Genomic DNA, 27,017 nt, shown 5'->3' with positions numbered 1-27,017 from the left:
TAATCCTTAACGTGTTTCACTACATATAGTAGCTTCTTCAAGAAGGCAGTTCCCATCTAACTGCCCCCAGCAAGAATCCCCAGCCAGCCAGTCTAGTCCCAGTGTCCTCCCCTCATTCAGCCCAGTGTACCCCCCTCTCTAGCCTAGTGTTCCTCCCTCCCACCCATTTCTCATTGCCCCACTTCCAATCCAGCCCCGGACCTCCCCATTCTCAATGCCTACCATCCAGCCCAGTGTCCCCAACATCTCACTGATCCCCCATCCCAGTGCCTCCCCCCATTACTTCCCCAACTAGCCCACTGCCCCATCTAACTGCCCCTTAGCGAAAACCCCCCAGCCAATCAAATTAGTGTCCCCCCTCATTCTCCCCAGTGTACCTCCTTTTCCAGCCTAGTGTCCTCCCTCTTATCACCATCTCATTGCCCCCTTCCCACCCAGTCAAGTGCACTCCCCTGTATATCACCCACTGCCTCTCCCTGTCACCTGCTTCCTGTGCCCTCTCACCGACTGCCTGTCACCCTCTCCCTGGGGTCACCTACTGCCTCTCCCCATCACCCTCTCCCTGTCACTTACTGTCTCTCCTGTCACCCTCTCCCTGGGGTCACCTACTGCCTCTCCCCATCACCCTCTCCCTGTCACTTACTGTCTCTCCTGTCACCCTCTCCCTGGGGTCACCTACTGCCTCTCCCCATTACCCTCTCCCTGTCACTGTCTCTCCTGTTCTGCCTTTCCCTGGCATCAACATCCCCCCATCACCTCTCTCTCCTGTCATCCTCTCTCCTGTCATACTCTGCCTCTCCCAGACATCACCCTCTGTTAGGCCATTTACAGCACAAAGCAACCTTTTATCCTGAACACTCTGCTGTAGGAATTGTGTGTGATTAAGTTTTTCATTTAAGTGATTTACACTATGAAGAGTTACTTTTATTTTTTTTGAGGGACTTTGTGAATTAGAGTTGGCTACTGACGAACTGAGTTAAATCCATAAACATAGGATCCACAGAACACCATACCAGTGATCTGCTTACAAAAGGACAAAACAGAAAGATAAGCTGGGCAACTATTTTTTAACATCTTTTTAGGACATTTTTTATTGGGTCTTTAGGAGGAATCGATATGAGATGCCGGCGCTCGGGATCCCGGCTGTTAGAATCCCGATGCCGGCATCTCGAAAGGGTTAACATACCGACACTTGTTGGTCAGTATGTTAACCCCCTCTCCCTACCCTAACCCCCCCTCTTTGGTGCCTAACCCTAACCTCCCCCCTAGTGCCTGACCCTAACCTCCCTGGTGCCTAACCCTTCCCCCTTAGTGCCTAATCCTAACCCTCCCCCTAGTGCCTAACCCTCCCCTAGTGCCTAACCCTTCCCCCTTAGTGCCTAACCCTCCCCCTTAGTGTCTAACCCTCCCCCTAGTGCCTAACCCTCCCCCTAGTGCCTAACCCTAACCCTTTCCCCTAGTGCCTGACCCCACACCCTAAACTTAACCTCCCCTAACACCCCCAATACTTAACTTCGGTATCCTGGCGGGAAATAAAAAGGATTTTTAAGGACAGGACGTCCAGGGAGCAAAAATGTCTAGTTAGGGCCCTTTACATGGCAGCTCAACAATGAGAAGACGAAGGGCATAGCCCATACTTACCTACTTTTTAATTCTCTCTCAACGGGTGGAGTTTATGTAAGACGCGTCTGCATCGTGACGACATACCTAACAAAACCAATTAAACACCAAGGGGTCTATTTACTAAACAGTGTTAGGAGACAGAGTGAAAAGTGATAAGGTACCAGCCAATAAGCTACTAACTCATTTTTCAAACACAGCCTGTGAGATGGCAGTTAGGAGCTGATTGGCTGGCACCTTATCACTTTTCACTCTGTCTCCTAACACTGCTTAGTAAAAAGACCCCCGAATGTCTGACTATGGCACATGTATGAATCCCCTGCAGGATGAGCCAAGTTGTGTGTATTTTAATAAAGAGAATGATGTACACTTGTACATACCTCCCAACATGACCCTCTCCAGGAGGGACACAATGCTCTGGTCCTGGACTTCCCTGGTAATTTATGATTGGTGGAGGCTCCAGGGGTGGGGCTGCAGGACAGTCCAACATTCAAATAGGGGAGTCACACCAACTGCCAGTGAGTCCCAGCCAGTAATGTTTGGCAGCGTGTGAAATGACAGTTAGTGTGGTTCCCTTATTTGACTTTTGAACTGTGCTGCAGCCGCACCTCTTACCAGGGAAGTCCAGGACCAGAGCATCGTGTCCCTCCTGGAGAGGGTCATGTTGGGAGGTATGCTTGTATGTTGCTCTAATGTTAATTATATTTGTAATAGCATAGACTAAGAAGTGGGAGGAGTCAGGATAGTAAGGGGAGGAGTCTATGCCAGAAGCCAAGTGCTGACGTTAGGTGGCCTATGTGCTTTAAATGCCAGGGCCTATTTTTAGTCCCAGTCCGGCCCTGCATGGAGTTGACAGCGCAGAGCGTCCTATAGGACGCTCAGCGCTGCTGCTTTGAGTTGGCAGCACAGAGCGTCCTATAGGACGCTCGGTGCTGCTGCTCACCACCCCCAGCACCGGCCGGCTGTGTGCAGAGAACCCCAGCCGGACTGTGGGGACTATATGTATTAAATGGTGATGCCCTGGAGAGGACCAGCCGGAACAGCTCAGGGGGCCCCACACCCAAACGCTCACCCCAAATAATAGTCACTTTGTATATCACTTTCATGTTTATTTATTATTTATGTATTTTTTCACACATATCCTACCCTTATCATTATAATAACACTTTAACACTTCACTGTCACCCTTTTTTTCGTGTGATGCCCTGGGGAGGTCTTTGGCTGGGCTGACTTTTGATGTGCCCTGCATCCCAGGTGTGAACCACATAGTGTTAGGGACCTGCTCAATGAGGTGACCTTGACGCTGGTGTATACAGTAATGATCGCATAGTGCATCTGCAACTCTGTTTTTTGTATATGTCACATTAAAATCTCAGCATGATGACACCTTTCATTACTATTAGGGTGTGCAGTCTAGAGCCCCTCCTTATAGGAGTATTAGCTTAGTCAGCCAGCTATCTGGATGCAACCTTTTGGTCTTAACTAGATTAAGCAAATACTATTGTGAGGTGGTCAAATTTGATTGGAAATTACTGGAAATAAATGTTATTGAGCTTAATTATACTGTAGGAACAAAAACAGGCCCATTTTATGTGATTTTAGCTGTTTTTATGGTTTTTTTAGAAAAAAATCCAGATCCAAAACCAAAACACGAAAACAAATCACCAAGGAAAAAAATCCCAAACCAGATTCAGATCCAAAACCAGGGGAGATCCAGATCCAGAACCAAAACTCAAGGGTCGGCGCACATCTCTAGTATTTATAGTATCAGTCGGTGACAATTTAGGTCCATTGGCTTCACTTTAGCTATGTCTCTTCAATCTTCCTTCACTAACTACTCTACTACTCAGGGCCGGTCCGTCCAGCAATAGAAGAGGTTTGCTGTAGCATCAGCCAGTGTATAAGAACACCCACCCTACAGATATAACATTGTTGGAAAAACATAAGACATTACTGCTGAGATTGTATACGGACTTGATTTTAAGAACACCCTACCTACAGTTTGAAAGTCTGGACTGTATTATATCCACCTCCCTTAGTAGTTGTATCAGGTTAAGGGACAACATCAGGACACAGACTAAGGTTTTATAGAATAGTTCCCCTGAGCGCACCAGATTCCTTTATCTATTTTAAACTTGATGGGAGGCTGGGATACCGTTGTATGTGGAGCAGCTAGGGACCCCACAGATAATAACCTAGAGCGCTGTATTCTATTATATAACTATGACCCAGTGACCTCAGACACCTCAAATTATGACTAATATTTCTGAGGTTTGATAATATTCATGAACCACTGGTTGCTATTGAACTGGTGGTATTTATTCAGTATATGTTTAGCCCAAAAATTAGATATTTTCTTTGTATGTATTTGAGAGATTCACTATAACTTTATTTTTATTAGGCATTCCATTAAAATAAACCAGTTTACAAATTAAAATACAGAGAAAAAAGTCTGATTAATTTAACTCTTTTTCTATAAAATGTAATATTTTAATTCTGCAAGCCAATTCTTAGTGCTACTTCAGAGACTACTTATAGTAATTTTAAATTGACTCTTAATTACAAACCTACCCTAAATACTTTTCTCTCAGTAGGAACTCAAAGGGATTATAACATCTAAGAAGGCTACTGCACAAATCACATAATGTAGAAATGCATGCCTTGATGTATAAATGCATGAAAAACACATGGATTTAAATGATAATTATTTACATTATATTCAAAAATTGATGTACTTTACTGTATAGCTGTTTTCTAACATATAAGTGTAAAATAAATCATATAGTGAATTAGACTAGGCAAATTTTAAAATAATATTCTGTCCACTAAGTTTGTGAATATGAATTTCCATGGTTTTAAAATAAAAATAAAAAATGTTAGCTAAACTAAGATTTGATCTGAAGTATGTACCTCTTCTGTAGTTAATGTCTGGTGATCTCCAGACAATATCACCCTCCACTACAGAATAAGTAAAGATTAGAGATGAACGGTTCGGGTTTGGCTTGGATCTTCTCGCCAAGTTCAGATTACAGCATCCTCTTTCATGGACATCTCGGCACAGATATCCATGAAATATGGGCCCTGATTCAGACCCGCTCGCTGCCGGAGGCAGCTTGCAGGTCTGAAGGGCGTTTTTTTTTTTGTCCAGCCTTCTGGCCGCTCACTAAGCTGTGGGTGACCATCCACAGCTTTAGCAAGCGGCCAGGTGTTGGTCGTGACCATCGCGACCATCGAGCTTGTGACGATAGACCATAGAGCCGGAAGTTCACTACTGACATCACTCGTGATGTCAGTAGGGCCGCCCACAAACAGCAGACTTTCCTTCAGGAACGCCTCCGTTTGTCCAGCCACCCCCCCACCCCTCCAATAAAACGGGGCGAGCTGTCGATCAACATCGACAGCCGCCCTATTTGTAGCGAGCCCCGGAGCAAGAGAATTTCTCTCTCACTCCGGGGCTTGCGTGCTCACTGCTCGGTCATCAACCCGCTTGCGAGCGCATAGCGCTTGCGAGCGGGTCTGAATCAGGCCCATGGTGTTTTATTTGTGAATAATATGCTTTATTGTGCTATTATTTTTTTGTACATATTTTATGCATTTCATTCAAAATAGTACAGAAATGCATTATCATTATGAAGTGCAGATTATGTTATGAAAACATTTATATAGAATCCTGCATTTTGCTGTTTTGGAATTGTGGATTACTGCTAAAGCAACAAACACAAAGTATTTTTTTTGTGGTGGTTAGAAAAAAGAAATACACACATTTTCTTATTTTCAAACTGTTTATTGTACATATTGAGTAAATTGTCTTTGCATGTGAGGTGATATAAGCAAACTAATGGTATTTTCTGAAAATTCAACGTCTTCTGAAAGACAAATATGGTAATTTGGTTCCTGAAATAACCATAGAGATTTCTATTCCATCTACTTACTGACATGCCTAAAGAGCCACATATTACAATAAACCATACTTGTTTAGTAAAGGAGGGAAGAAAAATACTACATTGCAGTTTACTTTATACCAAAGTTGGGTGAGACATACAGGGGTCTATTTACTAAGCAGTGTTAGGAGACAGAGTGAAAAGTGATAAGGTGACAGCCAATTCGCTCCTAACTGCCATCTCAAAGGCTGTGTTTGAAAAATGATAGTTGGGAGCTGATGGGTTGGCACCTTATCACTTTCTTATCACTTTTCACTCTGTATCCTAACACTGCATAGTAAATAGACCCCACCGTATTTAAAAAAAAATACATTTTAGTTTATTTAACTTTAAATGGATCATTCCATAACAGATCATAAGTACTTTTTCTGTGTGCTTATTAGGGGATGTAGTCGGCATTACGGCTGTCAAGATGGCGGCAGTCAGAATCTCGGTGCCGCAACCCGACAGCAGTCTGATTCCCTGCTCCAGTATCCCGATCGTTGACATCCCTATGGTGAATATTAGGGTTAGAGGTTAGGGTTAGGCACTAGGGGGAGGGTTTGGGTTAGCCTGCGGGGGGGGGGGGGGAGGGTTAGGGTTTTAACAAAAGCAAAAATAAAGTTGTAACTCTGCAAATTTTCAGTATATCAGTGTACCAAATAACAGCATCACCAGGACTGGGCTGCTCATCTTGATTGAACGTCACCATGCACCAAATGAATGCTACATTGCAAAGACAAGACCTGGGTTTATAGGACAGTTAAGGTAAATGCAGATCTGTGGACAGGCCAAGATTTGTAGTGCACCAGCAGGGTACATCTCTGTATCATTCCTTCCCTCCCAAAACTTACTATGGCTCAAGACTCTTTCCACAAATTTGGACCTGTCTGCAGAGCTTTAAGCAGTGTCTAGAACAGTACATCCCAATTTGTTAGTAACAGGCTCCTGATTATGCTACATATGGTGTGCGTGGGAAAACAAACTAATATAATAGAACATGTGTCTGAACAGCTATATGTAACATGACAGCACTGAGCACTTTCTACTGACTGGCTTTGGTCATCTAACATTTCAATGTCTTATTTCCCCTAGTGCTTAGCTGATGAAATAAATGCAAATCCGGACTAGCACTCAATGCTTATTGAATTACCCTAATGGGATTGATTTAAGTCTACGAGGACTCTCGGGCTGGGAAAATGAATGCAGTAATGAGGATTACAAAAATCCATTTTTTCAGTAAAATCACTGTACAAACAGGTTCTCTGCACTTCTACATTTCTCAACATATTTTCATCTTTCTTCAAACATTAAATGAGACCCTTCTCAAGGTTAGCTCTAGTGATTTACTGATATGGCTTTTAGCCACCAAGAGAAGAGTACAGCTTTTATTTTTTACATTGCATTGACTGATAGGAAAACATAATTTTAAAGCCTGTAGATGTTCCATTTGCAGCTATTACGTAATATATTTTATCCTGCCACATTAAAGTACTCTTATCTCTAACAAATTATTTCTGTGAACAATCTCTTTGCATAGATCTTTACCTGGACATTATCCTCATAGCTATATCAGGCCTAGATGTACCAGGGAACATTTTAGATACTATCATTTCAAAAGGATGTTCCAGTTTTTGAATTAGGAAGAAATGCAATGGCAGTGCACTTTGTTTTACACAAATGTGTCTGCTTATCTGCCTGGCACATATAGGCAACTCATTCTGTGTTTTTACAACATCCATGCAGACACTGGGAATGATTCAGAGTTGAAGGTAAATATGTTTATGTATGAGCAAAGATGCTTCTGCACACCTTTGTTTCCACGATGCCTTAATCTTAAATTATGTGCAACCTTAAATATAGTGTATAGCTGCAATCATGGCAAATATACATCATCATCATCACCCGCTCTAAAAAGCGAGCACGGCTTATGTAGGTTCAAACTTTATGTCTGCAACTAATGTATTTAAAGATCTTAAAGGGCATGCTTAACCTTTTGAAATGCCTGCAAGTCCTGACAGTAACACCTCAAGCGCAAGATATACTGGGCCATAATGAGCACTGTATGACCAGTGTCGCAGCCCAGGCAACAAGGGAGAGGAGGAGGCACAGTTGCTGCACTGATGATAACCATTTACATCATGGACAGTGCCTCCCAGGGCACATAGAAAGCCACTGGATGCATCTTTCAGATTTTTCCAAAGCCTAGCTTCCTGCTCCCCTGATGCTTGTCGTGTGACATCATGACTGTGTTGTTGGGATAGCAGCAGCATACTGGGCTGATTCTGTGCTGTTTAGCAGAGCCTGTGGGCACAAGGGCACATGTGGAACTCACAGAAGGTTCTTCCATCTGAATGCACTACTGCACGTGTATGACTTGGCTGCACATTCTTCTCCGACGTCTATTATATTCAGAATCTGCCCCAGTGCTCTGGATCCTGCTGCAGCCCAAAGGGCTGTACGCATATGCTGTACCACCACAGCTTAGGTGATCAAGCACACCACTGACCCCACTGTGAGTAAGTAGACTGATCGTGCACTCTGCACCAGGCGCACTACAATGCAGAGCACACCCTGTATACTCCACGCTGTCACTGTATGTCTCATATACAACTGTGTATATACCACTGCTGTTAACCCCTGCATTATCTCCATTAACCCTGTACCGCTGTTACTGCTGACTGTTGACCTGAATAACCCTCCAAACCTGCTTAAGGATAACCTGTCTGGATTAAACTGCTTTTCACATTTCGCTGGTGCCTTTTGTTCTACACCAATAAGACATATAAACATGTATATGGAGCGTGGTGTGGTAGCACAGTGTGCCTGTGAGCCCTACTGAAGATATATGCAACTCTACAAGGATTCAAGTTACATGCAATAGCACTGCAATTAATTTGAAAAAGAAGATGTACTATTACATCACACAAATACACTTACACAAAAGTCAAAATAAGGACCTTTCTGTGATCATTTGCAGGATTAGAATCTGTGATAAAAAAGTGAATTACAGAAAAACTAAAAATGTCATTACAGTAAGCTGCATATGGGCTAATGAGCAATAAACAGTTCTATCTTAAAATAATCAGAATAATCAGACATTTCTATTTCTTACCCCCACTAAACACTTGATTGGCAGTAACTGTTCATTAATTTATTAATGACAATTAAATAATGCAGAGTGACTGAGAAAGCATTGCAAACCATCAGCACAACAGAAAGTAAGATGTACAGTAAGGATTGTAAGGATAGCCATCTCCCCTTTCTGGACTTTATTGAATATTCTTCATGGTATGTCCTAGATCCCCACACAAGAGCAGAATCATTTGCCTTTCTCAAATGGGGATCCTTCAAATATAACTACTGCCATTGAAATCAATGCTTTCCCACCAAAAGCCAGGTTAAAAAAAATGCAGCCCACAACCCAAATGACTCAAAACCACCAATACCCCCAAAAGAAAGCAAACTAGCAACAAATTACATACCTTCACCAAGCCAAGGAAACCCAAACAGTAGAAACAAGCTAGCAACATCAGAAACCTCCAACAGAGAAGGAACAGCCATATCCCTCAGCCAAACCACAAATGAAGCCACCATGAAGCTGACCTCCTATCCCAGCCTATCAAGTACAACAGGACTGCGTGGAAACCCCTATACCATCTGCGGAACAACACCAGACCAACCATAAAGCAGCCCCACTAATCAAAACAGGACTGTAGTCCTGTCAAGTGTAAAACAAAGGATAAGGTCAAAGACCTTGCACTTTCCAAATTGTCAACACCAAAACTACATGCATTCCACCTGAGCTCAACATGGCTAGCTATGCTGACCCCAAATCTGAGCTATGCAACCCAACACTATCCCAACTCTAAACCAGCAAACATCCCTGCCTACCCAGAGAGAGGAGACCCAGTGAGCTGAGCAAAGGCGCCCAGCCCAAACATAAAGGAACACCCCTTAAACCAAATTCAAACCTAGAAAACAAGAGGATTAGCAAACAAATCAAATAAGCAAATAAGAAAAAGGCAAGATAATCAGAAATACAACAAGCACACACATCAAACAAACACAGTGAAAAGGGAAATGCGGAACCCAGCTGAAGGTAAACCAAAATAAATATATTGTATGTAGTAATTTAAATTTGCAGAAGGAAATAAAGACAAATCCTTCCAAGGCCCCACCAAAAAAAATGACAAACAACTGAAAACCTGGGTTACCCCTGCAAAAAGCACAAACTGCCAATGTAAAGCAGGTTACACAAAACAGGCCAACAAGTGGGCATAGGCAGAGCCCAAACTGAAACAGATCACACCGCACAGCAACACAAATGTAACTGGAAAGGACACTGGCAAGCAAAGGAGGAGGTTGCCAAGGAAACTGAGTGTGCAAAACTAAGCAGGTGCAGAAAGTGCACAAGGCCAAAGACAGGATAGGAGACTCTAGATAAAGGGATGTCCATGGCCTATGTAAATCATGACTGCATCACTAGGCAGGAAAGATAGAGCAGGTACTGCACCAACACCAGCAAGTGGCAGATGTGGAATTGCCCGGAATATACATACCCCACACAAAACTACTGGCCCCACAGATGGCCTAGGAACCACCAAAGAACATTTCAATACAGGAAACCACACCATAATGAACGCACGGGGAAAGGAACACATAATCATGCTAGAATCTGTCACAATGTCAGCATTAGAAGGGACAAAGAAACATAAGTTAATGGAAGGGAGCAAGACACATAGTAAATGGACAAGCTGGACACAAAGGTAGCAAAGACAACAAGAATTAAAAGAATGTAGTTAAAAGAAGAGGAAGACCCACAACAATGAAACCGAGGCAGAAGCAACCCGACCACATAAACACAAAGCTTGCACTACAGTGGAGGTTCATAAAAACACCTAAATAGATCCACATGTGAGAAACAGACAGAGGTGGCCCCAAAGAAAAGACCAGAAGAGATAAAATACAACCCATGAGCAAGGGCTGGTATCTGCCAATCAAGAGAAGCAGAAGGTAGGCTGTGCCAAACAGTGGCAGAAGAAGGTGAGACAGGGAGAGCACAAAGAGAGTATGGCATGGTACAGCAGGCAAAATGCAACAACACATGGGGAACCTCACCAAATCAATCAAGAGGTGGGCAGCTGTGGGAACAACCCATCAGTACAAAGGGCAGCAGAGCTCTGTATGAAAGAAACAAAAGAAGCAAGCTAATCACAGAAAGAGAAGGCCATGTCTACAATAGAGGCTTGATATACACCAAAGGTCAGAAACCGCAGGGAAACCGCAGCAATTCTGTCAGACACAAGGATATGACACCTCACAGAAACCAAGAGAAAAGCAGGGCCCCAAGGCAAAGAAAAATAGCATAAAAACCAGCAGCTGTCACACCCACAGGTTCCAACAACTGGAGACAGAGAAACTACAGTGCCACAAAAACCAAGTACAGGATTGCAGAAAAGAAAGTACAGTAAACAGCCCATATCCAAACAAGCAGCAGCCCAACTCACCCAATAAACGGGAAGGCAGGAATAAGCTCACACAAAACCACCCATCCCTGATAGAGCTACAGGAAAAAGGGGCACACAACAGAGGAAGTAGCAAGAAAAGGAATGAAGTGGAAGGTACACTCCTACCTGTGTATAAGAACCCTATAAATCCCTCATGCCTCACTAGAAACAACTGTCAATCAAAGAATGTCCAGAAACTTATCTCTTAGACAACCATTATAACATGTTTCTCAAGCCAAAATACACTTATGCACTCCTCATCTTATTATCAGCATTTAAGCTCCTTTACAGTATAGCTGTATCACCATGTATAGTGGTCAACATTTTCATTTAACACTTTAAAACTGCAGCAGAAGGATGTGTGTGATCAAAGAACAAATCAGAAGCTGCTATCTGCCTGTAGGAAGCGCTGTTCAACCAGAAAACAATTTATTTTATCACCATAAAACTAAAATCACATAATTAAAAGCATAAGACCATTGCACAGTTTTAAAACATATCAAAACATATTTAAAAACAAAATTTTTCACATTAATATCATAGACCTAATAAATGGCAAATTGAAAAAAAAAATTGTGTTCTTATAAAAACTCAATCCTTGCCCATATGAATGTAGAAGTTAGTCAAAATTGTAAAGAAATATATTGAGTCCATATATATTGCAATTTTATTTATCAGTCCAGAAATTAGTAATTATCTTATAGAAATTCTGGATAATAGTTGTTAATAGTAGACCAGATAGTTAGTATCAAATGGTTTAATTAATATAAATAGTCCTTATCCATATAGTGTTAGTACTGTGTTCATATAAATTACTGTTAATATGTCCAGTTTATTATTATGATCAGTATTCAGTTACTGTAATTAAGTGTGCCATTATTTTAAGCACACTTCATATAATAAGCTCCAGCTCCACACGGAATTACCTCCCAGCTGCTGGTTTCACTTTTGTGCTGCTTATTAGGAGGAAAATATCCTGGTATCCAAAGCAAGGGTGTAACTCCACAGGAACAATAAGCTTTTTCTGCAACTCTGGCCACACAGGACAACCTGCCCATTATTCAAATGATGTGTAACGCGTTTCACCACCTCTTAAAAGTTATCACTGGCTTCCACATACATCTGTAAAAGCCTTCTTTCAATTTTTGTGGATGGTGCTACTCCTCTGGTATATCCAAACACTCCACCATTTGTGCAATATCGCTTTGACCATCGATACTTGCACCAGCCTATGTCAGGCACAGTGTTTCCTTTAGAAATTGCACTGAGCATGGCCTCTGTGGCTGTCACTTTTTGTCTGGGAAAGAGGCCGCGATCACTGTATGTCCGGGATACTCCCATAACATGCCCAGGAGATGTCCTTTTTTGCATCCACTTCAGGCCAACTCCCAGTCGCCGCCCAGGAAAGCCCATAATTTCACCTAACTGTTTCTAATGTGTTACAGCATACAGAGCCGTACGTTCAGGGCAAACAATTGCTCAGCTGCGCCAACATCGGCAATGCGTCCACCTCTGAATTAGGTCCTATATCTGGCACTACAGTTTAGCAATTCTGCAATTTCAAAGAGAATATTAAAAGAAAAAGAAAATATTTTGTTAGTGCACTCATTTATTGAAACTTAATGTTTAATAGTTATTTAGAAATAAAAATGTATTATTTGGCTGATAACTCTTGGAGGAAACATAGGGGGGAATTCAATTCAGCGCAATGATGAATAGCTGTGGGAGGGAGCTCCCGCAGCTATTCAATTCAGTGCGCTGTGTGCCTTGTTGGAAAGCAGGTAAGTCAGAGAATGCCAGTTCTCGCAACTTAACCTGGGTGTTAAGGCGCGGTAACCAACATTCTCCAACTAAAGTGCCGGGCGCACGGCTGTTAGCGCCGCTCTAAGCCAGCAAACAGCTGCGTGCCCGGCACTTTTGTCAGATTTCTCCTCGCATCCCCAGGGGGTTGCGAGAAGAAATCCTTTGCCCGCCCAAACAACGCGTTGTATTGAATAGCTGCGAGAGCTCCCTCCCACAGCTATTCTACATCGCACTGAATTTATAGAGTAAACATATATGACATAAGAATATACGGGATTATTTTTGACACTTTGTAAAAGATAAGAATATACATATAAGAATAAGCATATATGACATAATTTGTGTTGAAAGTAGTGTTTAAGGCTCCTAAGACCCATTCTGACAAAAGGTGAAACATGTATAAAATTGATCTATACAATATAATGTAAACACAGATTACACAATTGATTAATGTTATAATAAGAGTAGCTGAATACATGGATAGGTTCATCCAAAGTTTAGGATAAATTGTATGGCCATGTGCCCTATAAGATATAACTTCTAAGGATATACCAGATAGTAGTGGTGAATATTTTTTGTATTGATTTGTATATAATGTATCAGACCAATCACTTATATTAGTATATTTTTCACAAATAATAATTTTTGCAATCATATATAGAGAGAGTTTGTATATAATATATCAGGTCAATCACATGTACTATCGCAATAGTCACATATGGTGAGATGTTTAGGCATCTATTTACTAAGCAGTGTTAGGAGACAAAGTGAAAGGAGATAAGGTACCAGCCAATCAGCTCCCAACTGTCATTTTTCAAACACAGCCTGTGACACGGCAGTTAGGAGCTGATTGGCTGGTACCTTTTCTCATTTCACTTTGTCCCCTAACGCGGCTTAGTAAATAGACCCCATAGTCATGTATAGTAAGATGGCAGCACAGAGAGTTAATCTAATTCATCACTTGGTTTACATATAGTGGATCATATTGATCACATATTGAGCACATGTAAAAGTTGAAAGAGTCAGAGTTTATAAATCAATTGATCACATCAATCATATCAGTAAGTCATAACTATCAGGGTTAGTAAATTCATTAATTACATATATTGAAATATTGAAAACTTATCCTGTATAGCATTTCAAATGATCACATACAAAGGTTTATCATCAATAGAATGATATCCAGAGACACCAGTATGAAAATAATATTAACATATCCATATTCAGGGGCATTTTAAGACAGGAGGGGACCCATGTTCATTCCCAGTCTGGGGCCCCCTCCACTCTCCCCGGCGGCAGGCAGCAGACTGACACATCTGACTGCCAACCACAGCACCAGTAGACTCTGGGCACTAGAGTGTGCCCAGAGTCTACTGCGCATACGCAGGTCACCGGGGAAATGTTGTGACCGCCATTTTCCAAGCGATTTCCACACTGTGCATGTGCAAAATGCAGGAAAAATGGGTGCAAGTGTTTTGTGCAGGGCTGAGACACCCGACGCAGGACCTTGGAGAGGTAAGTATTAGATAATATGGGTGCAGGGGCCCGTGTGCACCGCAGACCCTGCACCCATTATATCTATGCCCCTGTCCATATTCATTGGAAGGAGAAAAATAAATGGTTTGCTGAATATGCATGAGATGTTCTTTCTGCTGTCTGCTGTGTGTCATAATAGACAGTGAATTACAGATGAAAATTATATTCTCTCACAATATCAAAGATGAGAAAATAAATATTACATCCTCTTTCTGTGTCATTGTTCCAAGCCCTGTAACTAAGCCTGTGAAATATAAAAACAGGAATTAATCAATGAGCTTTCCTGACAAGAGTGTCATTGAGTAAGAAGAGACATAGGGGAGGTAGTAAGTTAGTTTCTCCTTAAGCAGAATTTAACACTTTAGTATTATGGAAAATCAACAATAAAATAAAGTATGTCTGCATATTACCTGTGTAATAAGAGATAATGTGATCAAGTTATTGTTATCAGACAGGTGAGTCTGTATTATGGCAGTGTAACATTGTTAATTATAATACTTAAATAGTTAATTCAAGAATATGACATATGTGAGTTCCATTTACAGTACATACATTTTTTTATTATTGTACTGTAGGTTGCAATATTTAATATAAATAGCCGTGTAAGGATGTAGCATATGCATACTTTTAATATAAGAAAACAAATGAGTACCAATGTAGACTGTATTCTATTTGAAGATTTAGGAAAAACCTGTGTTCTGTGATCAAATCACCAGGTGGTCTGACTGTAGAGGATTGGGTGGCAGGTGTGTTTGCAGATGTCACCCTATTCAAAAGTGTTGTAGCATCATGATCAAGGTGAAGCTCAGTCAGAGTTAGATCCAGGTCCATCCCTTATTGTGGCTGGCCCTCAATACTATGAAAGTATGTTTGTGATGGACAAATCTCTAAACTATTTGGCACAGTTGTCTTCCCATCTGGCCCAGGGAATTCCAGTAGGCTCTATTTATATGTTGCGGCTTGATTGATATGACAGACAGCCTATCCAGTTTTGGGGCTGTTGATGGCCAATCAAATTAGAAGGATGTAATGGACAAGTCTCAGGGCAAAATAATTTATCCAGCTATTATGAATAAAGCTATCTAACAGAGAATCTATTCAAACATGAAATAGAGTATTTTAAACTAATCAAAGATTTTGTATAATTTCCATATGTACTAAGCCTTGAAGAGAGATAATATGGATGGAGACAAAGTACCAACCAAATTGCTCCTACCTGTAATTTTTTTACCACAGCCTGTAAAGTGACAGTTATGAGCTGATTGGTTGGTACTTTATCTCCATCCACTTTATTTCTCTACAAGGCTTAGTACATAGATCTTTCAGTCAGTTTTCTGTCTAAATATGCGTTCTCCATATCTTTCATGAAACATATTTTATCACATTCCTTATGTGTAGTTTTCTAGGATCTCTAATTTAAATATACATATACTGTATATACTAGCAACCTGCCCGAAATAATTTTATGGGGTTCCGATGGTTGTTTTTTCTTTGTTGCTTTCTTTAATTCTTTATAGCGCTGCCTCCCCTAGCTCCTCCCAGGCTACTGTGTCTGCATCAGGGCAACCTCATGAGTTCTTTGGAGGCTGTCTCACACTCTGTCTACCTCAGATGTGCCCTTGCTCAGTCCCTGACTCCCTCCCCTTTTCTTGGCTGTTGCTAAGCACATTGCTATCTCTGATTGGCTCTCACTGTCTCAGAGAGTCAATTAGAGCGCATCCCTTGGCCCTGCAGCAGCAGCAATCAGTCACTCACACAGCACAACATTCCATGTCTCAGTTTTAGATGCTTTCTTGCTATTTCAGCACCCCCTCCTGCAAGATTTTATTCTGTGACTTGCTTTAAAATTGTCACTGCTCGGCTCTCTTTATCACAGATGAATGGTTCATACACCTAAACCTTCTTCGACCAATGCTGTATAGTGAAAACCCCATCAAAATCTGTCCAATGTTTAAATAGATTAGCCCAAACTATCAGACAGACTCCTAAAATGTGAACTTTATTACACATCATCTACATTGTAGACAGGTATGTAAGCTATAATTCAAGGAATTCATATTTGACAATAATTATGATAAAAAAGGACAAAATGTTAATCATTATAGCTCTACTCTAGGTATATCTATTTAAACCTTCAGGGTATAAGTTATTTAAAGTAAAAAATTAATATACAAGGGTGGTACAATAACTATGGTTACAAGGCCTTGGTAAAGATTATTTTTTCACATAATCCCTATACTTATTTAAGCATTTGTTCCAAAGGTACACCAAGGCATCTATTCTGGCATAACAGAAATCAGTGTCATGCACCTGTTGCCAGGACATGATCGCTTGCTGAACTTCACCGTCAGTTGTGAATCACCTTCCACCCAGGTGCTTCTTCAATGGTCCAAAGAGATGAAAATCACTTGTTGCCAGGTTAGGGCTAGGGAGGATGTTCCAGTACCTCTAAATGGTAGTGTTGTTACAATTCACGCTTGCAGTTGGCTGAGTGTGGCCTGGTATTATTTTGCAGCAATACATCGTCTGCTCGCAGGAACCCAGGTCATTCTTGACTAATTGCCTTCTGCAACTGACTCAATGTGTCACAATAGCAATCAACAATAACAGTATCTCCTTTGATGATTAAATCAACAAGAAATGTTCCCAAAACACAGTCACCATGATCTGCTGATTGAGTTATTTATATATTTTTTTGTTGGTGGAGACGATGTGTGTTTCCATGTTATGGATGTCTGCTTTATCTCTGGTGTCACATGATGTACCCACATTTCATCGCCTGTAACAGTACGCTGCAGGAACTGCGCTCCTTCCTCATGGTACTATATCAGGTGCATGAGAGACAATCCCATCCTATTAGTTTTGATTCTGTGAACTTCTTTGAGTTGCTTCGGTACCCAGCGTGAACACTTTTTCCTGTATCACAGTTGCTAATCAATGATGTTGTGCACAGTACCCACTAAGATGTTTAGTTCATTCACTATATCACTATTTCAAATGCCTCTGCCCTCCTGAATCAGACCTTCAATGCGGCACAAATTGTCATCTGTGGTGGACGTGCTAGGCCGGAACGCTGCTTGTCTTGAACGTCTGTCTTGACATTATTAAAGGCAGTGCACAAAATCCAAACCTGTTTACATGAGATGATATTATCACCGCACACCTCTACACCTTGGCAAGGAATTATAGCTGCTGATGTGCCCTTTAGCCACAGAAATCTGATCACACTATGCACATCAATGTTTGACCATGTTTGTGCCAGCCCTGCCATCTTACAACTGATGTTGGGACAGTATGACTGATATGAGGCAAAGGAAGCAGTGGTCTACCAGCTCTGGCCTGGTGGGAAATTAGAATGAAATAGAGAACATTACACATGTAAGATCCCTCCACTTATTGTTTTAGGAATGTGTTTAAGCCCAATAGTTTGAGATGTTTGGGGTCCCTATTATGATGTCCAACTTCGTGTTGGACACTGTGTTTCATTCTCTTATTGATCACATTTCTTTTGTGTTCCAGGAAGACTTTCAAACTTCCTGGGGTTCTGCCCACATACTTTTTCCCACAACTACAAATTAGGTGAAATAAAACATTTTATTTACAATTAACAATACATTTTAATGAAAATATTTTTCTTTCTGATGTCATTTTTAGAATATAATTATAGGTCAGACATTTATCCTGCCACATATGTAGCAGTCCACTGGCATAGCCTAAAACCATTCTCTCGAGTTTTGTCATCACTAATTTTAACATCCTTGAGGTTAAAACATTACTTTATGGATTGATTTGTCATACAGATCACCGAGGGTTTGTCTAAAATTAGGGATCTTAACACAAGATCCTGTTTTAAAATACTTTAGTTTTTCTGCTTACTTTCCTTAATAGAATAAAGCATGATTATATTTATACAAAAGGGCCACATTTAGCTCATTGCTCTCATCAGGTTTTAAGTTCATTGTCTCTTTAAGTTATTTTTAAGAGATTCTCTTGATTAATTTTTTATACTTCTTTCACAGCTTTGTCTAGGATGTTTTGTTTGGGTATCCTCTTATTGTGAATTATTTTGTCTCGTAACAATTTCTACACTACTGTAGTTGCACCATAATCTCATCAATTGGCCTTATCATATATTCATCTTCTAAGGTAGGTAGTCTGCAATGGGACAGTGTTCATTTGCCTTATGTCCACCTAGTTACAATGTTTGCATACCACAATAACATTGCCCTTGGCTTCTAGAGTCACATCCTGGAAATGGACCAGATTCCTACTGGAAATGTGAATGAAAGAAAAGTTGAAGGTGTAACAGTTTAGCAAAACAAAACACTGTCATGTGTTAGGTCCTCAACACAAATAATAAAAAGATCATCTACTGTATATAATGATCATAAAAGACCAGAGATGTGGCAAACCTGCTCCCCACATGTCAGCTCTCATACAATTCCATGTATAGGTTTGCATAGCTTGGCACAAATCTAGTCACATGGTGATCCCCATCATCTGCAAATAGTTGTGTTGAAAAATGAAGACAATAGAATCCAAAAGAAATTGACTGTGTTACGCCACATCACTCCTATCACTCCTTCATGGTCCCTAAATTTTGCATAATATATGAATATAGATTCAATATAAAGAAGACATAACTATCCTTCCATAACACTCTATGAATTATATTTAGAAAATGTGTGCTGTCCCTAAGGAGTGAGTACATGTTTACTTTTTTTTAGTATTTTAGTTATATCTATACCCAGGAAATTGTTTGTTGATAACAATAAATCTTTTTTTTTATATTGATATCTGGTTCACAGATATATTTTAAAAATGCTTTTATTATTTTACTCAGTACTTTATTTATTTTATAGTTCTTTTGTATTATATTTCACTGGTTGAATACTCATAATCCAAATACTTACTAGGAAAATAAAGAAATTGTCAAATGTGGTCAACAGCTACTAGGACATGTTAATTCAGTCTATAAGGCTACCTTCTATGGGTTTTGTTGCTCTATTAAAAGTATAATAAGAGTTAAACTCCTCAACAGAAAAATATTTTATTGTCAAACTAGAGTCTCCAGCTAAGGAGACTTAAATTGAGGAGAAAATAAAATGACATTTATCCAATCCTCTATAACTCCACAGGGGTTTGAATAGGATTACAGTAAAAAATTATCTTCTTCCTCTCATTTATGAGCTTTCTGACCAGATTAGATGGACACTTTGTACTGACCATATTTTTATACAGATTATATGAAACTCCAATACATAAAATCAGAAAGAATGAACCCCAGATAAGCAAGGTGGGCTCTTTTCTTTTCCAGATTAAATTTTACAATTTATGGTTGATCAGGGTATTAGAACACTAAATCATATGATCCTTGTATCAGCTTTTTGTAGGAGCATGCAGAAATATTAGAGAATGTTCTGTTGCCCTATAGTCATGTTTTCTCGCATCCTTAAATTAGAATTTGTCAGGTCTTTTATTCATGGCTCAACAGCAATTCAGTAAAAATACTATGAATTATTTGTTTGTACCAAATAATCTTAAATATTTGCTGTTGACTAAGGGACATGACAGTAAAGTGATCGGGCATCCAGGCATTAGTAAAACCATTGATCTATTGCTCAGAGAACTGTGGTGGTCCTCTATGAAGAAAGATGCTGCAGATTATGTTGAGTTGTAATATTTTTGTTAGGAACATTATTCAGAGGAGTCAAACTACTATTGTCAGTGCCAAATAGTATCTGGACACACTTGTCAATTTACTACTCGTATTGTTACCATTTTCAAATGGTACAACACTATCTGGTTTAGTGTTAAAAGATGCAATAAAATATATTATTTTATACCTTTCAGCCAAAATCTTCTATTTTTGTCCAAAATATAGTCATAATCCATGGCAAGCCTGTTAATATAGTTTCAGGTTGGGGTTAACAATTTTCTATACTTCTATATTTTGTGGCACATTAAGGAAAAAATTGAAAACTAACATAATTTTCATCAGTAGACTGATGGTCAGGCTGAGCGGACTACTCAAACTCAAAGCAATATTTCAAATGCTTTATTTCAAATCTGGAGTATAATTGGGTTGGAAAATCTAAATTGTCCCCCGGTCCAGTGGCCAAAGATCCCCCATTAGTTCGCCCCATCTCATACATACATCAGCTTGCTCTGAGTGGACTGCAGATAGAGCCAGCTATATAAAAAAATATATATTAACAGTTATTTATATAGTGCCAGCACTGTCCTTTGCACTTTACAATTGGGAACAAAACAGTAATAAAACAAGACTGGGTAATAACATTCAGATATAATGCTCTGAGAGGAACTTCAATTGCCCACCAAGCAGCTTGTAGTTGAACCACTTTCTCCAGAATGCTGGTCGCAAATCATTCAGAGACACACAATCATGATGTCAGTTTGTCACAGAGTGCTGACCTCAGAACCCGCCCACTACATCTGACAGTCTCAGAGACTGCAAAAAATGCTAAGGGAATAGCAATGCTTGCATTTGCATGGGCTGCAGCTGCATCAGGGAAAGCCTATCTGCTTTTTAAGTGTTTAAAAAAGAAACTCTCCTAGACAGACCTCTTTAACCACTTTATTACTCACACAGATCCTTTGGGAAAGGGTACACTTTGTTCCATGTAGGCACCCGATGATGTAGGTAAAATAACAAATCATAAAGAGGTCCCAACACTAATGTAAGGTCAGTTGTGGCTGCTGCCATAGTAATTAATGGGAGAGCCTTGTTGGTCAGGACATCTGAGTTGTCATGACAGTGCTAGATGGGAACTGTAGTTAACCAATAAAGAAGAAAATTAATTCTAGCATTAAACATATTTATTAACACCACCCCCACCACCAATGGAGTGTGAGGATAACCCTAGTGCTATCAGCACAGGCCTTGTTGTCCCTAGTAGGGGGGAGGGTGTATATTTTAGTTGCAGGCCCATTTCTCTATGGATTCCAGCCTTGTGCTAAGAGACCTAAGGCTTTTAGGCACTATGAGAGGAGTCTCCACAAAAATGGGTGGCCTTATGCTTTTTTGTTCCCTCCTACCCAATGTTTCCACTACAAGAATAAGCTTAAAGGCATAGTGATGGTTAACAATTTGAGGAAAGTACCCCAGTTGATGTTTTTATTTTCAGGTGTTGGACATTTTCACAACATTTTTGGAGCATATAAATAAATCTGATGCTTTGTATATTTTTAATAGGGGAAAATAGGGATGTTGAATTCTGTTGTAAAGTGGTGATTGTAAGTGTTTTTGCTGTGGGTTACAATTCCACAAGGAAAACACAGCAATTGCACCGATATTGCCATCCCAGCAATTAGTAAACTTCTCACAGGGTTTTAACTTTTAAAGCCTAGTGATCCAAGTTTAATGGACAAGGTCCTCAAACACCCTGTACATTATCCACAAATACCTAAATAATGTTACAATTTTAAAATTACTTCTAATTCTAATATCTCTCTAAACTCTAAATCACCTCTTTATTCAATTATTAAATTATGCAAAAAAAAATCTTCTATCTTGATCCAATATATTCTAAATAACAAACAAATAGATACCCATTAAAAAATACACTGTTGATCGGCATTAAATTATAAACGTTCCCCCTGCTGGCAGTGAAAAAGAAGTACTAAATGCTAGAAAGGGGTTAAACTACTTAAAAAGTCATATACTAAAATCACCCAATGTCAAATGTAATACATTCATCTTTTCTGGGAAATGGAGCTTTTATAAAAACCTGCCAGACTATAGATTAAAATATCTTCATTTGGTTGAGGGATGTAACATTGTCGACTGAAAGTTTCAAAGGTGTTTTAAAGCTTTTTAATGCTTTTGCTTGAGGAAGCAAAACAGTGACTCACTTTTATGTCTCCTGATGTGGTTCGATTGATGCTCTAAAATATTCACATGGGGCATGAGACCTATTGTGAGCAGCAAGGAGCAAGGAAAGCTTGGCTTTGTTTCTATTAATATATTACAGCACAAAATTCATATTACCTTAAGTATCCAAAGTGTCTACCTCAAGGCTCTAAAGATACCCCAAAGAGATTATTTGACTAACACGCATGAAAAGTTAATAAGATTATAGTTTTTATAAATGTCTTTCAAAATAAATACAATGACGCTTGCTTGAAAAGGTAACATTGAGGACAGAGGCAATACAATAATAATGTGCATACACTGTTCTGTGGGACTTTCTTCTATTAGAAATCATGTGTGCTCTTAATTCTTCAAAGGGACACTGATGCTGTCCAAAACATCCCTAATTTATGATACTCAGTAAATACATGGGTGTTTAATATTTAATCTTCTGCTCGGGTTTGCCGGGCCTTTATTACAATAATATCATTCTTATCCCTGGCACCCACCAATTGTCCATGAAATGCCCAACAACATGATTATACTATCTATCTATCTATCTATCTATCTATCTATCTCTCACAGCGCACAATGTAGAATTAGAACACTAGAACACAACACACAATGGTTATTCAGTAGAACACTGGTGAACTGCACACAATGGTGAATCAGTAAAATAATGGAACATGGCTCACGATGGTGAATCAGTAGAATACTGTAGCACAGCACACAGGTGCAGTTGAGAGTACTGGAGTGAGACCACCACACAGGTGTACCTGACAGTACTGGCATGAGACACCCAGTAACACAATGGAGACATTGGAGCACAGCACACAACAGTGTGGTTTAGAACTCTGGAAATTGGTACACGTATTCACACAAATATCTAAAGCTGTCAGAGAGTTAACAGCTTAGTGTTAACTAAGCATGTTTAAATAGCTTGTCTGCTATGGAGAAATTATGGCATTGGTCTAGGTCAATCTCCTTAGGGCATCCAATAATTACCAGAAGAAACATTTTGCCAAGATCATAGCAGATGGATGGTATGTGAGTGTAATTAAATAGGTCATTCCAGAGAAGCAGTCCACCATCAACCAGATAGTATAGGGAAATCGGATATAAGAAACATCATGAGATTGGACAAAGGTTTAGTTAGAATATGTAGAAGAACAAATGGAGTATTATGTGGAGCCTTGAACTAAGCACATTTGGGGGCAGGCTGCCACACACTGTTCTACACTTTGGAGAAGAGTAAGTAACCAGTACTGTAGTTCCACTGTACCAAGTCTAGTGTCTTGCCCAGCATGCCTAGTGAAGCAAGAGTAGTGTGATGATTGAAGAAGTTCTGCTTTCTTATTCTTGAAGCCTGGATGAAATGTAATGTGGAGATTGAAATGGGAAAATAATAATGATCATAGGCTTCTTGGGGATTGAGACTTTGTAGATAACAGATATATTAGTGTTGAGTATAAATTGGTACGGGAATCACAGAGCTTTCCAACAATATCTCCACTTTTCTAGAGCTAAATGAATAACCAGGATTTCCTTCATTCCAATTGTATAAATCACTTCAGCTGGGAAAAATGTATTTGAGAAGAAGTCATAGAGTAGGTGTAAATTCCCATCAGATAATCTGTAACAGAGTCCATCACCCGTACTCACTGAAGATGCATCAACCTCCAAGTAAAATGTAGAGAAGTATCAGGATGTCTGGGGACTTGAGCAGCATTTTTTAGTTCTAGAGAGTCCCTGAAAGCTTCTGGAGACCAGACCTTAGGATTCACTTGCTTCCTGGTGAGACAGGTGATAGGAACAACTAGAATAGAATATTCATGAATAAACTACCAATAAAAATAGCAAAGGTTTGTTGTACTGCCTTCAGATCCAATTGTTGAGTCGATAACCATTCCACTGTTTGATAAAATAATAGAGACTGCATACTGTAGCTGAATACAATTAAAGAAATTCATACTTAGGTACTATAGGGGCTACCTGTTTACTTAAAGTATTATAGGGACTAATTTCTTTATTTACTTGACTGGCTATATTTCTTTGTATTTTAAACAAAAAGACATATTGCTGATAGGATTGAATCAAATAGATCTTGTTCGCCCCTTTTTTGCCGCCATAGAAACTCAGCCAAATAAGATTTTTAGTGATGACGGGCTGTTCCACTGTGTTTTTTATTTCTCCTCTTTTTGACCCCACATTCTCTCCATAGGTTGTGTACTCTATGTACACTGGTCTTTCGGTCCACAGAGTTGTACTGTACCTGTGATTAAGTTTAAAGTGAGCAAATCCAGCCTCAATCAAATCATCTATTTTGTACGCTTGCCATGAATAAGATTAGATAATAGATTCCTTGGGATGTTATCTTTTATCAGAGGTAACAAAGATTTGGTGCTGTTGTCTCAGACTTCTGTAAGGAAAATGTCTCTACTTTTTCGACAGATATCACTAAAGACCCATTGCTGAAAATAAGCTTTTGTTGAGTTCAACGATCATACTTTTTGTGTCAATTTTTTTTGTGTCATTTTCTGAAGATACCGCACAGTCTTTCCTCAGATAGTTATTGCTATACAGTACAAGGCTGCTTTATCGGCCATTTCCAGGTGTCTTTTACACCATTTAATAGAGGCCATATCTTCACATCAGCAGTATATATATCTAATAGCACTGACAAACTCAAACCAATTGCCAATTTACTCATTTATTTTGACCGGTCATATTTTTATATTGCATTTCTAGAAAACATGTGTACCAAAATACAATAAGGCATAATGCCCATCCCTGCTGCTGGCAGAAGACCTTTACTGTGCAATAAAGATACTGTTTAAGTAAGGAGATGATCCCGTATTTTCATGATGTTCAAATTTGTACAAGACAGGCCACTTATCTTCAAGCTAACTAGGTTATGGATGGGCAGATTAATTTAAAAGTCAAAAAAAGCAGAAATAGTTTAAACAAATAAATATATCAGTAATACCCCTTTTACACCAGAGCTAAAACCTGGGTTATTGAAGGGTTAACGCGGGTAGCTCCTTGGTGTAAAAGGGGAAAGTGTTGGATTGCCTGGTCGAGTGACCCGGCAATCCAACCCAGGTAACTAGCAGGGTTTAACATGGGAATAACCCGTGAAACTCTGCAGTGTAAACGGCACGATCTTTAGTGGCGCTTGGAGATGACATCATCTCCAAGCGTCCACTTCAACGCCAGAAAAGCCGGGTCTCTGCAGACCCGGCTCCGGTGTGAACGGTGCCGCCTCAGGAAAATCCTTTGTCGGCGTCAGCTAAATTCCGGGTCTGATCCGGATTGGAACCCTGTCCAACCTCCGGGTCAGACCGGGAATTTTGGTGTAAAAGTGGTATTAGTGAGCTACTGTACATTAGAACAACTAATACTGTATATAACAAATATTTCTAAAACCGTTTTTCATCTAATTAATACTTAAGAAAGTTAGTAAACACAGGCAGTCTGACTCCATATAGTACTCTGATGCATAAGAATGTAAACAAGGGATAGTACTCCCTATAATAATTCAAGCAGACAGGTAGTCTTTATTACACTTAAGTACCAAAAGATCATTGATCATTATGGAGTAATGGATTGACTGTGTACACATTTGCTCTAGAAAGCCAGATGAGGGGGCATCTGCTGCAATAAAATTAACTTGAGTATTTTCAGTTTTTTACTCCATATACTGTTGATCAGGGATCTCTATGTGAATATCTGTCTGTCTGTTCATCTGTAAAACAGTGGGATAAAGGAGAAACGGAAATAAAAATACGCTGAAAACCTTACAAAGTATAACATTTATAAGATGGCTATATTGTTTAGTGAATTTTTTACATTGACAGAAATGTTACAAAAATGTTGTCACTTTTTGATAGAGATGAACGGCTCAGTTTTACATGGTTATGATCAGATGTAAAAAATGGCATCATATTGGCTATCCGGCTCTCACATGCTGTGGATAGCCAGTAAGATAAATCCGATAAATCCTAACTTGCGCTAATTTGGCGAAAAGAACCAAGTCCAAACTGAACCGCTCATCTCTACTATTTGAAGGTATATAAATATTACTCTATCTTTATTCATGTACTCACAAAGCACACATCTTCTATTCTACTTTTATAAACCAATTTCCTTGTGTATAATTGGAAATGTAAAAAAGAAAATTCTGCAGGGAAGTTATACGCTGTGTCGTCAGGAAATGAAAACTGAATATACATAAAAATAGAAAAGTTTAATATTTCAGCGTTTTACTACGTATAATGTGCAATCTAACTTAAGTCTTCAGGGGACATTGTTTAGCAGATGTTATATAATACTACTCGCTTGATTAAAATGAACTTGCTATGAAGAAATTCTACTCACGGTCATAAAATGTAATTGTGCAGCATTGATTATTTATCACTATGATTATAATGAGCTCATGTTATTTAGAATTATATACATATACTAATTCAAATATGTTGAATTGTTGCATTCAGTGCAATATGCAAATTAGGTAATGTATTCTGATTGATGTTTTGTTATTGTATTATAAATTATAATAATGTTAATAAAAGAATATAAAGACTAAAAATTAAGGCTCTAGAGAACATAGGAAATCATTTATTCATACAGTTAAAACAAATAACACCTAATATTTAGGATTGCAGGCTCATAGGAGAACAGCTCATCCTCACCAGGGAGGTGCCTTGTGGCTTGGTGAATGTCTTTTACCTCGTTTTCTTTTTTCTTGTTGGATAT

The sequence above is a fragment of the Taudactylus pleione genome, unplaced genomic scaffold, assembly GCF_031769625.1.
Source record: "Taudactylus pleione unplaced genomic scaffold, aTauple2 ptg000019l, whole genome shotgun sequence".
NCBI classification, from domain to species: Eukaryota; Metazoa; Chordata; class Amphibia; order Anura; family Myobatrachidae; genus Taudactylus; species Taudactylus pleione.
The sequence above is the reverse complement of the archived record's forward strand: the minus strand, read 5'-3'. Positions refer to the sequence as shown.